Here is a 16,463-nt window from a genome sequence, read left to right as displayed (position 1 = left end):
TTTTTTTTTTTCTTTCAATTGTGGCTGAGCGAAGGAAGGGCTTCTTTCAGCTTTTCTATGGTTGATCAGCGGGTCTAATTGAAGAGAAGAAATCGCTAATGAATCTGAAGGAGTAGGAATCAATAGAAGCAGACCCTCTGGATTCTGAGTATGACAGGTTTCTAATCAGGATGATGCATTAGGTAGAATGCTTCTACCGCTCTGGTCATTGAAAACTTTAATGACAAACCCTAAAGGGATAGCTGACAAGACATTTACTGTAGTTTACAGTATTCAGGGGTCAAGAAGGTCTTGAAGTCCTAATGGAAATGCTCAATATATCAATATTGTATTAATTTCTATTGTGTGTCCGTTTTAAATTATTACTCCAAAAATTAAACTCGGAGAAAGAAACATTCTATTGGAGGCATTGGACAGCAAGCCAGGCATTAAGGAACACTATCTCTAGATGTGTGACTAATTAAATCATAAATGCAAGGTGATTTGACTAAGGTGCAGTTGTGACATGGAACACGGTGATTACTTGAAAATCATCTATTATCTTTTTCGGCAGGTTTTAGTTCCAGTGAAATAGCACTTCCTTTCTTGATCGTTACCAACTGATGAAAAGCACAGTGTTGTTATGTGTACGAGGTAGTCAAAGTTTCTGGTAGTAGCAGCCAATGGGGCAGAACAGTCATATCTTATTAAGAGCAGCAACAAGTTGACCGCCTGTGGTTTTAATTCTGAGAACTCAGCAAATGCTACAGCTTATTTTTAGTACCCCCAAACCACTGATGCTGCTTTTCAATTCATTTTGGTTGACTAACATGGAATTTAAAATGCAGTGATGTTGGCTTATGGTTAGCATATGGTTATCCCTCTTTGAAAATGGCCCACAAGAAGATGAACTGGTGGGAGAGTGGTGATGAAGGGAAAGAAGACAAGAGAAAGGACAATAAGGCAGTATTATCATATGATTTACTGGTGTATAAATTACAGGTGCTGTGGCATCTGAATTTTTAGATCTTATGAAATATCTCCTTAAGCTAAAGGAGCCTTATTGAAAAAACCTAACTCAGCCTTAGGAAGAATACATGGGTTTGAAGCAGCACAGTATAAGCTTTAGATGATGTTAATTGCTTTGTAGACAGGATAGAGATGTGTGTGAAGGGTCTATTATATTTTTTGCTTTAGTTACCACTGTTTTAAATCCTAATGAAAACTGAGAGATAACAGGAAAGCTGAGATTCAAAAAGTGGGCAATATGAATCAACCTAGCCCATGAGCTTATATTGGCTAATTCATCAATTAATCAGGCACTTCGTCTTGAAAAATATGAGAACCAGAATTCTGTTTTTAAGCACTCTTACCATCATGTGGATCATGAATAATTCAGAAAACACAAGCAATTCACACCTGTGAGAAGTGTTGGGCAGGAAAGAATAGAGCTTGTTTGTGATGGCAGCTGGGTTCTCAGGCAAAGGTCAGAGTCTGAGAAAAGAGGGCACTTCATCAGCCTATAAATCACTGTTTTTTCCATAGTAGGTGGACCCACTATGTGCCAGGCCTCAGGTTGGCCTCAGCCTCAGCTTCAAGGAGGTTAAGTGAGGAAAATAATTTACGGATTCTTTAGAGCTTCCCTGGTGCCTCAGATGGTAGAGAATCTGCCTGCTCTGGAGGAGACACAGGTTCAGTCCTTTGTCAGGAAGATCCCCTGGAGAAGGAAATGGAAACCCACTCCAGTATTCTTGCCTGGAGAGTTCCATGGACAGAGGAGCCAGGTGGACTATGGTGCATGGAGTTGCAAAGATTTGGACCCTACTAAGCGACTAACACACATAGCCCTCTAGCTCTGACGCTTTGTGATATTGTCCTTGAGTTTGGCTCCACCAGGGGATAAGTTGGGGTGTGTTATTTAACTCCTCCAAGCCTCAGTTTCCTCATCTAATGCTAACAATAGGGACTCGTTCGTAAGAATGTCGTGGAGATTAAATGAGGTAATGTGTAGAGAGCATTTAGCACAGGGTGTGGCATTTAATGAGTGCTCAGTGTGAATAAAGTTTGTTCCTTGGAGGAATGAAAAAATAAAAGCTTTCACTGGCTCAGACTTTAGTACAGAAGTAAGTCTAACACGTATCAAATCTGCCTCTTGCATTGCGTGTTCAATTTGGTCTTGAGGTTTGAGCTCCATTAAACAAGCATTTACTAAGTTTCTTTAGGTTTCAGGCATAATCCAAAGTGTTTGGAATAGAAAGATGAATCAAGATCCTTTCCCTCGCCATCCAGCAGCAGAGATGGACAAACAACAATCTATATTCTATTTTGAGAAAATGAGTTATGGGGAGGAGAGTACAGGGACGAGTTGCTCAGTTGTGAGGGGTCAGCAGGGGTGACTTATGACTTGGGCCTTGAAGGATGAGTGGGATGTTTTCAGAAAACAGCAGGAAAGGCATTTTAGGGAGAGGGAAGATCTTAGGCAAAGGCCTGGAGATAGGGAAGTTCATAGCCTAATTGGCTATTCATCTGTTTTTTTTGGTGGTTCCTCTTCTCTGGACAGTTATGCTTATAGGCCCATCAACAGCCTCAATCATGGAACTGTCAGATCACTCAAGGCTGCTGCTGTGGGAGGATTTCTTTCTGTTCAGGTAGCAGTGGGTTTGATGGTACAGCTCTCCACACCTCAGGATATATTTGAGCAATTGAGCACTAAGAAGGGGACAGTTGATTCTGTAGTCTCCAGCATATGGAGAGGTGAACTCAAATAGAATACCATGGGTAAACTTCTCTTAGATGAATAGCTGTGGGAGGTTTACGTTTGGATGGATTTGTGTGAAGAGTAAAAATCTAACAGTTTACTCAGTATTAAGCTTAACGTTATCTGATTTTCCTATAAATGTGTTCTTACCTGCTATTGGTGGACCACATCGCCTAAGCATCTCATTTATTCTACATTACCAGCTGGGACACATCAGTTGAAATAATCAGGTTAAAATTAATTTTTAAATACATTTTCTGAGAACTCTTTAGAAATTTGCTTCTGGAATATTCAATTATGTATAAAAGAAATTGCTTTGCCTTTGTTTTAATGATAACTGCTGGTAATTAAATTTCACAATCACCTAGATTGGCAGGAAAGTTTGATTACCTTTATTATTTTAAATTGGGGGGGGGGGCGGCGCACAGAATCCCTATCCTTAAGCTTTTAATCTAGCCTGTGGTACTTGATTATATTCTGAAATAAACAATTGTTGATTTGCAAAATACTTTTCTTAATGATCATGAGTCAGATTTGCTTTTATAATTGAAGTAAGAACTTTTTGTGTATTACTTAAGTGATCACCAAATGGATAATTTCACAGACTAAAGAAAAAAAAATCAACCATAGGTATACATATGTTCCCTCCCTCTGGAACCTCCGTCCCATCTCCATCCCCACCCCACCCTTCTAAGTTATTACAGAGACCCTGTATGTACACCTATGGCTGATTCATGTTGATGTTTGGAAGAAACCAACAAAATTCTATAAAATAATTATCCTTTAACAAAAAAAATAAATAAATTTTAAAAAAGAAGAAGAAAAATCAACTCAAGTAAAATAATAGATAAAGAAACTTCGAGATGTTTTTCAGTAACTGAGCAAGGTAAAAAATTAAATATTAAAAGGATTCTTGGGATAAGAAGTTAAGATTTTGAGAATATAAATGGACTGGATTATAGAAATGAAATTGACAGGGACTTTTGAAATTAAAATGCAAATATTAATAGAAAAAAGTAAAACTCACTGTTATGTGCAGTCTTTGAAACTTTAATTGGGAAAAGAACATTCCTGAATGGACTGAGGGATTTATTTTTCCAGATTCTTTACAACAGTAATTTGGGCCAAGGAAATAATGCCATTTTCTGCTGTCAAACTGGTGTTGATCCTAGAAATGATAAATAGGAATTTTCATTACTTGTTACTGATGACTCACAACCAGTGACATATACAAATCTTTCACATTCCTAGATTCAGAAGGCAAAACTGAACTGTAATCATGCTGCCAAGACTTATATACGTGTAATTAGAAACTCCATGGATCTAATACTGCAAAACAGGATATCTTTGTTGAAACAGAGAAGTTCACATTGAAAAGTCTTCTACATCTTTAAACTTCAGAAATATTCAATTATGTGTAAGCCAAATATCTTTACCTTTGTTTTAGTGTTAATTGCTGGTAATTTAATCTCAATTACCTAGAACGGCAGGAGGATTTGATCTTTTATTTTAAATCGTGCACAAAAAATTGCAATTTCAAAAACATTGCAAATTTGACAAAATTGCAGAGCTGAGAATTAATCCCCTGAGAGAAATCATTTACTGATGAAAGCTGTTGTTTCTTGGCTGTTTTTCTGGTGACCTTTCCACACCTCATTTTAACTTTCTAGATTCTCACTGTCCTTTGTGGTACCTGAGATGAACCCAGTGACATAGAATCTGTGAGGAAAGGTGGCTCTTCCCAGGCATAACAGCTTGTTCGCAGTGTTTGACAAGGGCCCGCTGATCTGTGAACTTTTGCTAAAATGCCAGATGCCTCCCCTGCTCCCACTAACCCCATGAAGAGTTTTGAGTGATGACCTTCTCTTTGGGGGTCAGCTTTGGGGTGATGCAAACCCCCTGTATTTTCCAAGGCCAGTCTATGCGGGGTTTCACTGGACAGTGTGTCCTTTGCGCTGCCCCCTGGGGCCTGGCCAAGTGTCTGTCCTGCTGAGGGCCGTCTGCTGCCCTGCAGGGCTCCTGATTTCACACAGTGGTGAAGATAACCAGGCTTGGGGATTGGAAAACCTGTACATGAGCAGTGTCATCTTGGTATGGTTTGGGGAAGAGTTTTTGGCCAGAGGATCAAGATTCCTGCCAAGATTGTTAGATATAGAGAAAGCGAAAGGAACCTAGTGATAGTCCTAAGATTAATGGCACGCAGCTGTCACTCATCCATGATTTATCTTTTATGAATGTATTCACATTTCATGGCTCCTGAAATATGTCATTGAATTTTCAAAATGAATGGCTGCTTCCCTCCCTTCCTCCCTTCTTTGTTCTCTCTTTCTCCCTTTTTCTTTTCTCATCTGTTTTTATGTTGGTCAAATTGCTATTTAGAGATGTTTCAGAAACCCTGCCTTTGGTCTACTTTCCTGTTAATGGTTCGCAAATCCTCCGAGCACTTTGCTGCTTCTCTTTCCACTTGCTCAGTGGGGAAAGGAGCTGCTGTGCTGTTTCTCACATGGATTCTGGTCACAGGGTCAAGATGGATGCGTCCATCTGTGATGCAGCTTCGGGGCTGTGACAGAGCTCACTCCTCATGTATCTCAAAGTTACTAACGAATGCAGAGGTTTGTTTAAAGTCTCCATGGTTAGAGGAAACCCAGGTAGGAATATGCTGGATCCACACACAATCTGCTCTGCCAGGGCACTTGGGGTCTGAGACTGAAGATGGAATGTGTGTACCGGGGAAGAGCCATTCACCAGATGATTGTGCAAATAACCTGCCTCTTCCTTCAGTTACTCGAAGTTGAACACCTTTGTGGGGACCAGTCTTCATATATAGTCTTTACAGTGTGGCCTCATGATAGCATGGCCTTGCTTCAACAGTCAGCCATGTCACCCAGCTTCAGCCCATTCACAGAATCACCTTAGCAGTTTCAAGTGTTATTTTTAATCACCCAATGTCTGAGTTCCAACAGACATTCTCTAGAAAGGTGCTCAATTACTAACCTTGTTTAAAATGTCATCATCACCACAGATCAGAGGGGACATTGTTACATTCCTGGAATTGAGATATATATTACTCACATACTGTGCAGGCCACCAGTCACCCCTTGCCCCGGTGGCCTGTGGAGGAGAATGCTTTGTCGAGGAAAGAGGCTGGATGCCACTGGCCTGGCAGAACTGCTAGGTCTGGAGAAACAATCTGCTCCCTTGAGCTGGAGAGAGATCCCACCTTCTGAAATGTACCTTCATTAGATGTTGTAGGAAGAGCCCTAAACGTGGAATCAGAAGATTCTGGACATTTAAACCAGGATATTTAAACCTTTAGCTGGGGCACCTACCCTCTTAACCAAGACTCTCAAATCCTCTCAGAACTGTTAAACCCTTTACCAGGACTCTTAAACCATTAATCAAGGCTCTTGAGCCCTTGACAAAGCTCCTAAACCCTTTACATAGGCACTTTGACCAGATATTTAACCAAACCAACCAGCTAGCTCTGTGGCCTTTGGTGTAGTTAGCTCCTCTGAGCCTTATATGTCTTGCTGCAAACTGCAGTTGTGACAGCCTGTTGCCTGGAGTTGAGGTGAGCATCCCCAGAGGTGATAGAGCATCCCCTCCGCAGACCTGGTCAGCATGCCTGCTTGTTAGAGGCCAAGTATCTCTCTTTCCTCTCTCCTTCCTTAACACTCTGAGCCCCAGTTCTCTTGGCTGTAAATCAGAAATAGTGATATCTGACGAATTTATCCCACAGGGTTGTCTTTGCTGATATTGTTTGGGAAAACTCTTAGTAAACTGTAAACGCAACTGACATGACTGAGTGGCTGCTATGTGTCGTTCTGTGTACATCATCGCACATATTTCTCTGAGGTAGACGTTATATCCCATTTTGTAAACTGAGAAATAGGTTCAGTGAGGGCTCAGAGCTTGCATTTGCGGTAACAGGATTGAAGCAAAGTCTGGCTTGTTTTAAAGAGTGTGCTCTTCCCTTTTGAAACATGAGAAACTGGTTTGTTTCTGTCTCTATTCACAAAAGTTGCTGACATTAGAGTTTAACGTCATGGTTGACAGAGCAAATACAGTTATATTCTTATGCTTTATTTTGTTGTCCTCAGTAGTTATCCAGACCGTCACCTCAGTTTGACCAAAGCTCATTCTCATGAGCAATATGAACTGGGAGATGCTACCAAGTCGGTACTCTGTAGAGCGAACACCTAGAAGACTGGGCTTGTATCTGTACTTGAGAATAGTCTTGCAAGGTGAAGGGTATATTAAGTGTTCATTGTGCTATTTTTGCAACTTTTCTAAAGGTTTGAAATTTTTCTCAATGAAAAAAAGGGGGGCAAATAAAGGGAAAGTGCTACTTAGCATTCAGTTGGTTTTCTTCACTGACATTACAGAAGCATTGTTTTTGTGTGAGGATATAAGTCCTGTTATCATCTCGTGAAGCTCCCAGATTCTGAATCATTAGGCAGTAGAATATCTGTTCCTTAGTTTATATCTTAAGTGAATATATAAAGGAGCTGAAGTTACAGATGGTGTTCAGGTAGACCACACACAATTTCTGCCTGAGAATTTTTTTTTTTTACCCCCTGAGCTGGATTGATTTAACATTTCATTGTAGGTTTGGACCAAAGACAGACCTTGGTTGTTTAGAAGATTCTGGCATTTGTATAAGGAAGAATCAGGGTCTAAGTAACTCCAGGAACTGCCTGCCCAGTGCCACTCGGCTAGTTGGTTGTAGAGCTGAATTGTAGTATGGACCCATATTTCCAGAACATTCATTCTCCATCCTTCTTAGTGGCTCGTCCTAAAGAGTAGTATCATCCTTAGAGAATTTCTCACAGACATTTTTTTATCTGACTTTGTAAGGCCATTCTATTTAATTATTTTTTTCAAAAAGGAAATCATCAAGTGCTTTGTATTTTAAATGGTCCTTGGAACTCAAGGCTGTTGTATCCACAGAGGCAGAGACTTAAGTGGTCTGGTGTCTGCTTTAACTATGTATAGCTATGCTGTCCAATAGGGTAACCACTAACCACATATAGCTGTTTGAATTTTTTAAAAAAATTCAGTTCCCCAGTTGTCCTAGGCACATTTCAAGTGCTCAGTAGTACATATGGCTAGTGGCTACCATATTAGACCGTGCAGAAATGGAACGTTTTCACTGTTATATAGAAGATTCTGTTGGGGAGCAGTGTCAGTAGTTCTAAGACAGGGACCTTACTAATGTAAAATTAGTTAACTAGGGATAGAAAATTTGATAAAATGTTCTTCCATTCTTGTGTTTGCTTCTTGTGCTGCTTGGGTTGTATTTTACTAATTTTGCAAAATTTTTTAAGTAATTTTTTCATAACTTTGAGGCAAATTGTGGAATGACAGATGGAATATGATGTTGGGGAAAGTAATTAAAATGTTTGTAAACCTTACTAGTCCTGAAGTTTGATTTAAGCTTTTTTAAAAAATGGTCTGTAGTTTCCTTAATGGCAACTCTACTTCTTTTTGAAAGAAACCCACAGTGAGTTGTAATTTCATCCTCAAAGAGGAAAAAATGCCTTTATCCAGAAGTTTGGATCTTATAATTGTGTTTCTTCACCCACATCATAAAGAAAATAGGAAAACTGTGAATGTGTGGACTGAGGTTGCTAGTGGCCTATTTAAGATATGCTATTTAAAGGAGATTTTCTACCAACCTGACCCACAGTAAACCATTTGCCTAGAAGTAGTTTGCTTCTGCAAAAGGCCCATACAGGGCAAAGAAAACACATTTTTTTTTTTTTAAACACATTGATTTTTGGAAAATAAAGTTAGCTTCTGGAATTTATTTTAACTGGGGGGAAATGTATGCAAATAAGATGCAGGAACATGACAGCTCCTACAGAAAGGAAACTGCCCTCCTTTTTGAACTTCTGTTACCATCTTCAAGTTCAACAAAAAAATGGAAAGGTGGAGGGTTATCTTTAAAATGTCAAACAACTGTCAAGAAAGAGGTGGATATTGAGATTCAGCCACTAGATTCAGAAACCATACTAGCCAGAGGCAGGTGCATGCATGGCTTATTCTTTATTGACATAACTCAGATCACAAATTTTGGGCAGTATGAATCACAGAATCACTTGGGTAATAACCTTATGTAGTTCTTTTCTCATCAGAAGCCCAGTATCTAGATTTCATCATGTCCCATCACTGCCCTCTGTACCCTCAGTCCTGGCTGAGCACTGTCTTCTTCAAGAAAAGGAAACCTAGCCCTTTCTAGTTATTTCACATAATGCCACTCTAATAATGTAAAGTGCTTTTTCTTAAATAATTTTTCTTCTCAAGAGTAAACCTGAGTGAGATCAGTTAGGGGACAGCAAGTAAGCATGAAGCAGGGAGCATGGTTTTGAGGGTAAATCTGAGGTATCTACTAGAGGGTGAGGGCTGCAACGCTACCTCTAAGGGACTGATTTCTCCACCTAGACCTGCAGTATCCAATATGGCAGCCACCTGGGCTATTTAGCCCTTGAAATGTGGCTAGTCTGAGATGCTCTGCAAAGTAAAATACACATCAGAATTGAACAGTTTACAAAACAAAGAAAAGGTAAGATGTCTTATGAATAACTTTGTTATATTGATTATATTTGTTGAAACGATAACATTTTTGGATATTGGGTTAAAGAAAATTTATTTTAAAAAATTAATTCTACCTGTTTATTGAAAATGTTTCATGTAGCTGCCAGGATATTTAAAGATATTTAAAAATATACATATGTGGCTAATATTATATTTCAACCAGACAGTACTGGTCTGGACAACTTCAGTGGGAATGTTCTAGCCTTTGTCACAGAATCTACCATATAAAACCTGCTGATTGACTGATCAGAGGCTCTCACAGTTGCCATCCTGTCCACTTTCCAGGCCAGAAACATACCCTACCTCCCCTGACGTCCAGTTCAACCCTGATTCTCAACACCCTATTTTGGTTTAGTCTCAGACATTGGAAGGTGTCCTTCATTTTTCTGGGTCTGAACAGTGATTTTGAAGTGAAATGCTATTGAGAGGGACAGGTTGAGGTTTTCATCCAATTCTTGTTTATATAGGTTTTGTGCTTTATTTTTTATTTTTGGATTTTGCTTCACTATGATTCTAGACTTTACATATTTATTTGTGAGTTTTATGTGTACCCCTCTTTCCAGAGAAACCTGTGAAGTTGAAAAGAGAAACTGAGAGAACAAGGAACACATTTTGTCTTGACCTGAAGCTTCTTGCCATGAGTATGCATGTGTGTATATATACAAACACATACATAATGATGTATGTCTGTATGTGTGTGTGTGTGTGTGTGTGTGTATAACAGAAAGCAGAAGTAGATTGGGTTTCAAACAAAAGTTATTTTCAACCAAATATATAAGTTAATATCCATGGAAATGGAAAGTCAAACCTAGCATTACCTTTAGTAATGAAACAATTCACTTGGGATTTGGCTAATGATGTGCGAATATTAATACATATAATTTGGCTGCCTAATATTGATTTAAGTTGTTCATTCAAATTCATTTTATTACAGAAAAATGAGCCATTTTGTTTGACAGTGTTTGTCCCTGCAGAAGTAAGATCATAAAACTATGTTTATTGGGTAAATAATACTCTTTTGCTGACTTTCTGATGCAAAGAGAACCTTATGATGACTCCTTCAGAAAGTTTTGTGAGCTTGTAAGGTTCTTGTTGGGGGCCTGGTTAATTCAAGCCAAGTGTCCTCTGGTTATCTCCCTCATGATCAATATCTAGGGTTGAAGGTACTGTCAGTGACCTGGGCACAGAGGGTTTTGTTTACATGTGATGTTCATATGCCTGAGGGTTGAACTTTGTCCATGCGAGAGCCCTATGTTTGTTTTAAGCAAACTAACCCACATGCTTTTTAAAAAAAAAAAAAAAAGATCAAGAGTGTGTTCTTCTTTGGGGGGAAAAGCAGTTGACAGGGGCTTTGTCAACTCTTTTGAAATAATATCAGATTCAGATTAGGAGCATAACCACAACAAATCCTTGGGAATTATGAGCGGAAGACATGATTTGGAACTAGACAATGTAATTTGTCATAAGAACATGATAATTGCCATAATACTTATTTGGTTCTGTATTCTAACCCCAGGAATAACAGTAAGGGGTATTTTGTAAAAATGTACAGCAGTCTTTCAGGGAAGAAATGCCCTGGAGCTATCCTATTTTTCATAAATAGCTGAGTGTAAATCTGTCATTTAGGGATTCATGTAAACATGTTCCTGAGAGCATGTGTAGTTTTAGCGTGTGCCTCTTCTTATCGTAATGAGTTCCACCCATTTTCTGTTTCCAGAGTGGACTTGTATTTCTTTTTATTGCTTTAAATGTAACTCTCTGAGACTTATTTCTAATATCTATTCTTGACTTCTTAAATAAATGTGGGTTCATGTAAATCCTGAACTTCAAGGGTGCTGTGTCCTATATCATGTGCCGTGAAGGTGAAGATTGAGCCCAAACACTAGCACCGATGGCCAAACAATAGCACCAATTAGTGCTAACTTGAGTTTCCACTTTCTCATCCATAAAATGGGCTAATAATACTTGTTGTAGAATCAAATGGGAACATGCCTGTGAAAGAAACTTAAAAACTAAAAATTTGTGAACAAAACATAAAAATCTCTGGTCTCTTGAAGTTCCCATTCTAATAGATGCTCCATTAATTGCTTTCCTGTGTGATAAGTGATCACCCAGAATTCACCATCATCTAATATAACTGGAAAAATCTCTTCTAAATATATTATCTTGCTCTCTTCAAAAGGCAGTGTAATCCCACAAGTTTAGAATTTCTCCAGTCAGGTCAGACTCCACTGTGCATCCCATATTCCCATAGACATTTTAAATTAGCCCGGACAAATCACTTATCCAAAGGCATGCCACTGTTTATACTTTCCAGTCCAGAGGAGTGGCTCAGATAAAATTTGATGTAATAATCAGTATATGCAAATGAATATCTGTAACAGACATGCAAGTTACAAAGCACAACAACGGTAACTCTCATTAAAAAAAAAACAACAAAAAACTACCGCTCAACTTTAGGAACATTTTATTCCCTGCATCCTCCTGGTGCTCTTCTCCCTTCCCTCCTCTGTCTTCTTTCATTCCCTCCCTCCAAAGTAACCACTACTTTGAATTTCCTGCTTTTTATTCCCTTCATTTTCTTCCTTTAAATTGTCTTACTCCATATCACTAAAATACATGCTCCATGATGGCAGATTTTTTTGTCTGTTCTGTTCAGTCTATCCCCAGCGTCTAGAACAGTGTCTGGCATGCAGTAGGCTGAGCGACTGAGTACACACACATACACTTAGGCACTCGATAAGTAGTTATTGAGTAAATGAATATGTCAGTGTCCCAAGTCTATCAAAGGGATGCTGCTATAGTCCCTCCTTTATCTCTTGTATGTAAATCAGCTCTGTAAGTGATATAAATTTCATCATAGTTTCACATTAGCTGCATGCCTTTAATGATTTTTAGAAAATTAGTATTTTTTAAAGTGTTAATATATTTTCATTTAGTTGCAATAGGAGATGTCTAGCAAAATTACATGGACTTTTCTGAACCAGGACTTCTTTTTAAACTTGATTTGTATTTCACAAGCACTTTTCAGGACTGAATAGTGAACGTTCAAGGAACATAAGTAGTGAAGCTTGAGTTCAGCGGGGAGAGCTACAAAGAAATTTTTTTAAAGAATGAAATATACATGTTACAACAAAAAAGAACCGTGATAATATTATACTAAGTGAAAGAATCGAGCTACAAAAGACCACATATTGGGCTTGCCTGGCAGCTCAGCAGTAAAGACTCTGCCTGCCAATATAGGAGACATAGGTTAGATCCCTGATCTGGGAAGATCCCACATGCTGAGGAGCAGCTAAGCTAAGCCCCTGCACCACAACTATTGAGCCTGTGCTCCAGAGCCCGGGAGCTGCAAGTTACTGAGCCCAACGTGCCGTAACCACTGAAGCCTGCACCCTAGAGTCTATGCTCCATAAGAAGAGAAGCCAACACACAGTGAGAGGCCTGCACACTGCAACTAGAGATTAGCCCCCACCCACTGCAGCTAGAGAGTAGCTCCTGCTCACCACAACTAGAGAAGAGTCTGCACCAGCAGTGACAACCCAGCACAGCCAAAATTAAATAAATTAAAAAATTGTTTTAATCGTGTGTATCATATGATTCCACTTATATGAAATCTCCAGAATAGGCAAATCATAGAGACAGAAAGTCGATTAGTTATTTCCTTTGGCTGGGCATGGGGATTGGAGGAGAACCAGAGCGACTGCTAATGGATATGGGTTTCTTTGCGGGGTAATGAAGTTGTTCTAAAATTGATTGTGATAATGGTTGCACCTGTGTGTGATTGCACGAAAAGTCACTAAATTGTACACTTTTAAAGAGGTGGATTATAGGGTAAATGAGTTATATCTCAATAAACCCATCATTTTGAAAAGGCCAGAAAATGAATAGAGTAGGCAAGATAGGGTGAAAAGACCATAAAAAACTTAAATATCGAGTCACTCCCAGATAGGATAGGAAACGTTCACTCCCTATTTACTGATATCTTCAACAACACACGGAGATAGCCCTCCTCTTCCCATTTTCATTTGCACACTCATCTTTTTCTGCTGCCAGTCTTCGATCTGAAAAAGTTCCGTAGAATTGTGTTCTCTGTGGCTGGTTCGCAGGGTCAGCTCTGCCTGCTCCAGCAGATGCCTTCTTCCTCTGTGCCCCCTGGAGACCATGGTGTCCTTTCTCCTCTGGCTGAAAAATGAGGAACAGCAGCAGGTCTCTGCTGATGCTGGACAAAGCAATTAATGCATTTCTCATGACTAGTTAATTGGATTTTTATGCAGCTTTTCAAGCCCAGGGCACAACTCTTATGCCCTCCAATTGAAACACGGGTCGTCGGGGAACCAAGTTTCCCACATTCCCTCTGTGAGGGGGTGCTGCTGAGTGTACCAGTGCAGTGGCGCTGCTGTTCCTCTCTCCCATGCCGCATCTGATGATGCCTGTGCCAGTGTTTCCAAGGGTGTCATCTGTTGGCCCTTTTTTGTTTCTAATCAAAGAGCTGACACCCTTTGATCATGTCAGATCACAGTACTGTAAATACTGTGTTAGGAAGACTGAAATATTACACAGGTTCAGCTGTCTCAGATTGTCTCATAGTGCTTACTTTCACACTGAACAAGTAAAAAAACGCGTTCAATCCGATCTGCTCTAAAATATGAGTATTACGAATACGAAATTTTCTAGAACCACATGTAGTTCAATACAGTGAATCCAATCAGTGAGCATTTTAAAAAGTCCTGCTGGGTTTAAGTGCCAGGTTGTTGTAGAAATCCTCCTTTTCACCCAAGTTTAGAGACTCCTAGAGCAAGATAGACTTCCCGTCAGTTAGAGGAAGATCTGGTGGGGAGCTTGTGGGGATAGAGACTGGTGTCTTTGGGGAGAGGAGCCCCTGGGTGGCCACTTTGATTGGCAGGCTTCACTCTCCAAAGGCATGTATGAGTGTATAGGACAACTGGTTCTCCTTCGTGGCCTGTCCTCTTTCTTCTCCCCAAGGGACAGCTCAGGTGGGTCCCCACACGAAATTCAAATAAATACCCATTCATGAGAGTGCAGAGGCAAAGCAAATCCCAAAACTAAGTCTTCCTTACTTCTTTCTTTTAAGGTCTCATTTGCAGTATTTTCTTGGCACCCAGAGGAGGAAGTGGGTGTGGGCTATAGTGGATTTGTTATTCTGTGTCCTCCCCTCAGGGAAATTTGGCTGCCCTGGGTACCCTGCAACAATGTGGGCAACATATGTGCCTTGCACTGGCTTCTGCAGCTGCCTTCATCTCTCACCCCAGGTGTGCATTTATACCTTGGTCCTCCAACTTGCTAATATCACCGGCCAAGCTTTCTCTAACAAAAGACACACTGTCCCTAGGACATGCTATGCATGTGACCTTTCTCATGCTGACACCAACATGCCTAATGCATTCACACCTCCTCACTTCCTGACTAGACCATTCCAGGGTACGAGTATTGCATGGACTAGGATGCTTCTGCAGAAAACCTCCAAAGAAGTGGGAGGTAGGGGTAGTATACACTGTAACATCTGGCTGAGTCTGCCTCTCTGCAGTTCTGTGGGCTCTCCCTCTCGGTGGATGGGCTTTGTCCTCAGCCTCACTCTCCTTTCAGTGTCAGGATGACAGCAACAGTCCCTGGCATCACATTTAGAAAGAGAAAAAGGGTACTCTCTTCCTACTGGCTTGATGGAAAGTGAAAACACCTGTCTCAGAAGCACCCCTCCCAACAGCGGACTTTCCCTTGTCTCATTGGTCACAGTTGTGTCACGTGCTCTCATATGAGCCAATCACTTGCAAGAACAGGATTTCATGGTGCACTCAGTCCAGTCATGACCCCCACTGGAACAGCCTCTCCTGAAAAAGGGAGGACACCTGGACGGAACAGGGTTTTGTGAAGGAGGCTGGAGGAACCCAGAGTGTCTCACATAGGTATGTCATGAATGTCCTTAGCCCTTGAAATCTCCAAAGCCACCCAGAAATACTGAGAGTCCTAAGAAACCTGGCCTTTCCCAGGCAAAGGACTTAATTATAGTCTAGTTGAGAACCCAGTTAGTGAATCTATCCATTCTATAATAATATTCCTCCCCTGAAAAAATATATATCTACTTCCCTTCCAAGTTAAGGTGGCTGACAGCTTGTACTGATGCATTGTTTTCACTTGTTAGTGTTTTCTGATTTGAAACATTTTGTGGTTCTGAGCCATTCATTCAAAAACAATGTATAGATTCTTCAGCTCTAATGAAGAGTAGGACAGTGAGGGTGGAAGGTTTTGAATCTTAACCGACTTTAACACCTCTGAGTCTAGTGTAAATTGGAATTGTTATATTGGAAATTCAGGGAATAATAGTAGATGATTCCACCACTCCTGGTTGCTATGGTGAGGAATTTTTAAAGCTTTGATTTGTGAGAAATAGTGATCATTAGTAGCTCTTTGTTTTAAAAACAGAGAACCCTGCAAATGGTAAAGGCTTGAGTGGAATAAATGACTGGCACCTAATTGGAGAAAGAATTTCAGGTTATTTCCAAAGAAATGAAAACAGGCAGGAGCTTTTGGAGAGCAGATTCTTATATTTCATTTTTATGGCAGGCCAGAGTGTGCAAAAATTATTGGACAAGGAGTCATGTGACTGCCATCTATGCTAGTTTTGTCTTGGCTTTTACTTTGCATATGGCCTGAGGACAATTACATTATCATTTTGTAACTTTTTGATCCTCATCTGTTGAATTATTAGGTCAGACCAGATCATCTCTGAAGCTCTTGAAAATTTTATGATTTTGTGACTCTGCTGATTTCCTCTTGCCAGTTTTCAGTGCTTTGGTGGTGCACCCAAACAGCCCTCCTTCCTCCCACACATACTTCACATAGCAGTTATCACTGGCCTCGTTTGCTCCTGGCACCCAGTGTGTAAGATAGGAAGAACTACTGGGTGCCTGTCCTGCACTCAATTTTCAGTCCTCACTCCAAGTAAGCCCAGAGACATCTCAAGTGTGCTATAGGGAAGTACTATACAAACCTTTGGGAATTTCTTACATCTAGAAATATATTTTGCATCATAACTCAGCACATACAGACACCATGCAAAATATACATAATTTAGTTTATACTTATCAAGCATTTACTGTGTTCTCAGTGT

The 16,463-nt window shown here is 40.1% G+C and overlaps 1 protein-coding gene across 1 annotated transcript in view; it reads left to right on the top strand.

Annotated features, from left to right (window-relative positions):
- Positions 1–16,463, top strand: part of CHN2 (chimerin 2) — a 332,030-nt gene that overhangs the window by 1,245 nt on the left and 314,322 nt on the right. The gene's annotated exons all lie outside the window — the stretch shown is intronic.

The sequence above is a fragment of the Cervus canadensis genome, chromosome 3 (assembly GCF_019320065.1).
Source record: "Cervus canadensis isolate Bull #8, Minnesota chromosome 3, ASM1932006v1, whole genome shotgun sequence".
In the NCBI taxonomy this organism is placed as follows: Eukaryota; Metazoa; Chordata; class Mammalia; order Artiodactyla; family Cervidae; genus Cervus; species Cervus canadensis.
This window is presented reverse-complemented; position numbering and strand designations above follow the sequence as displayed.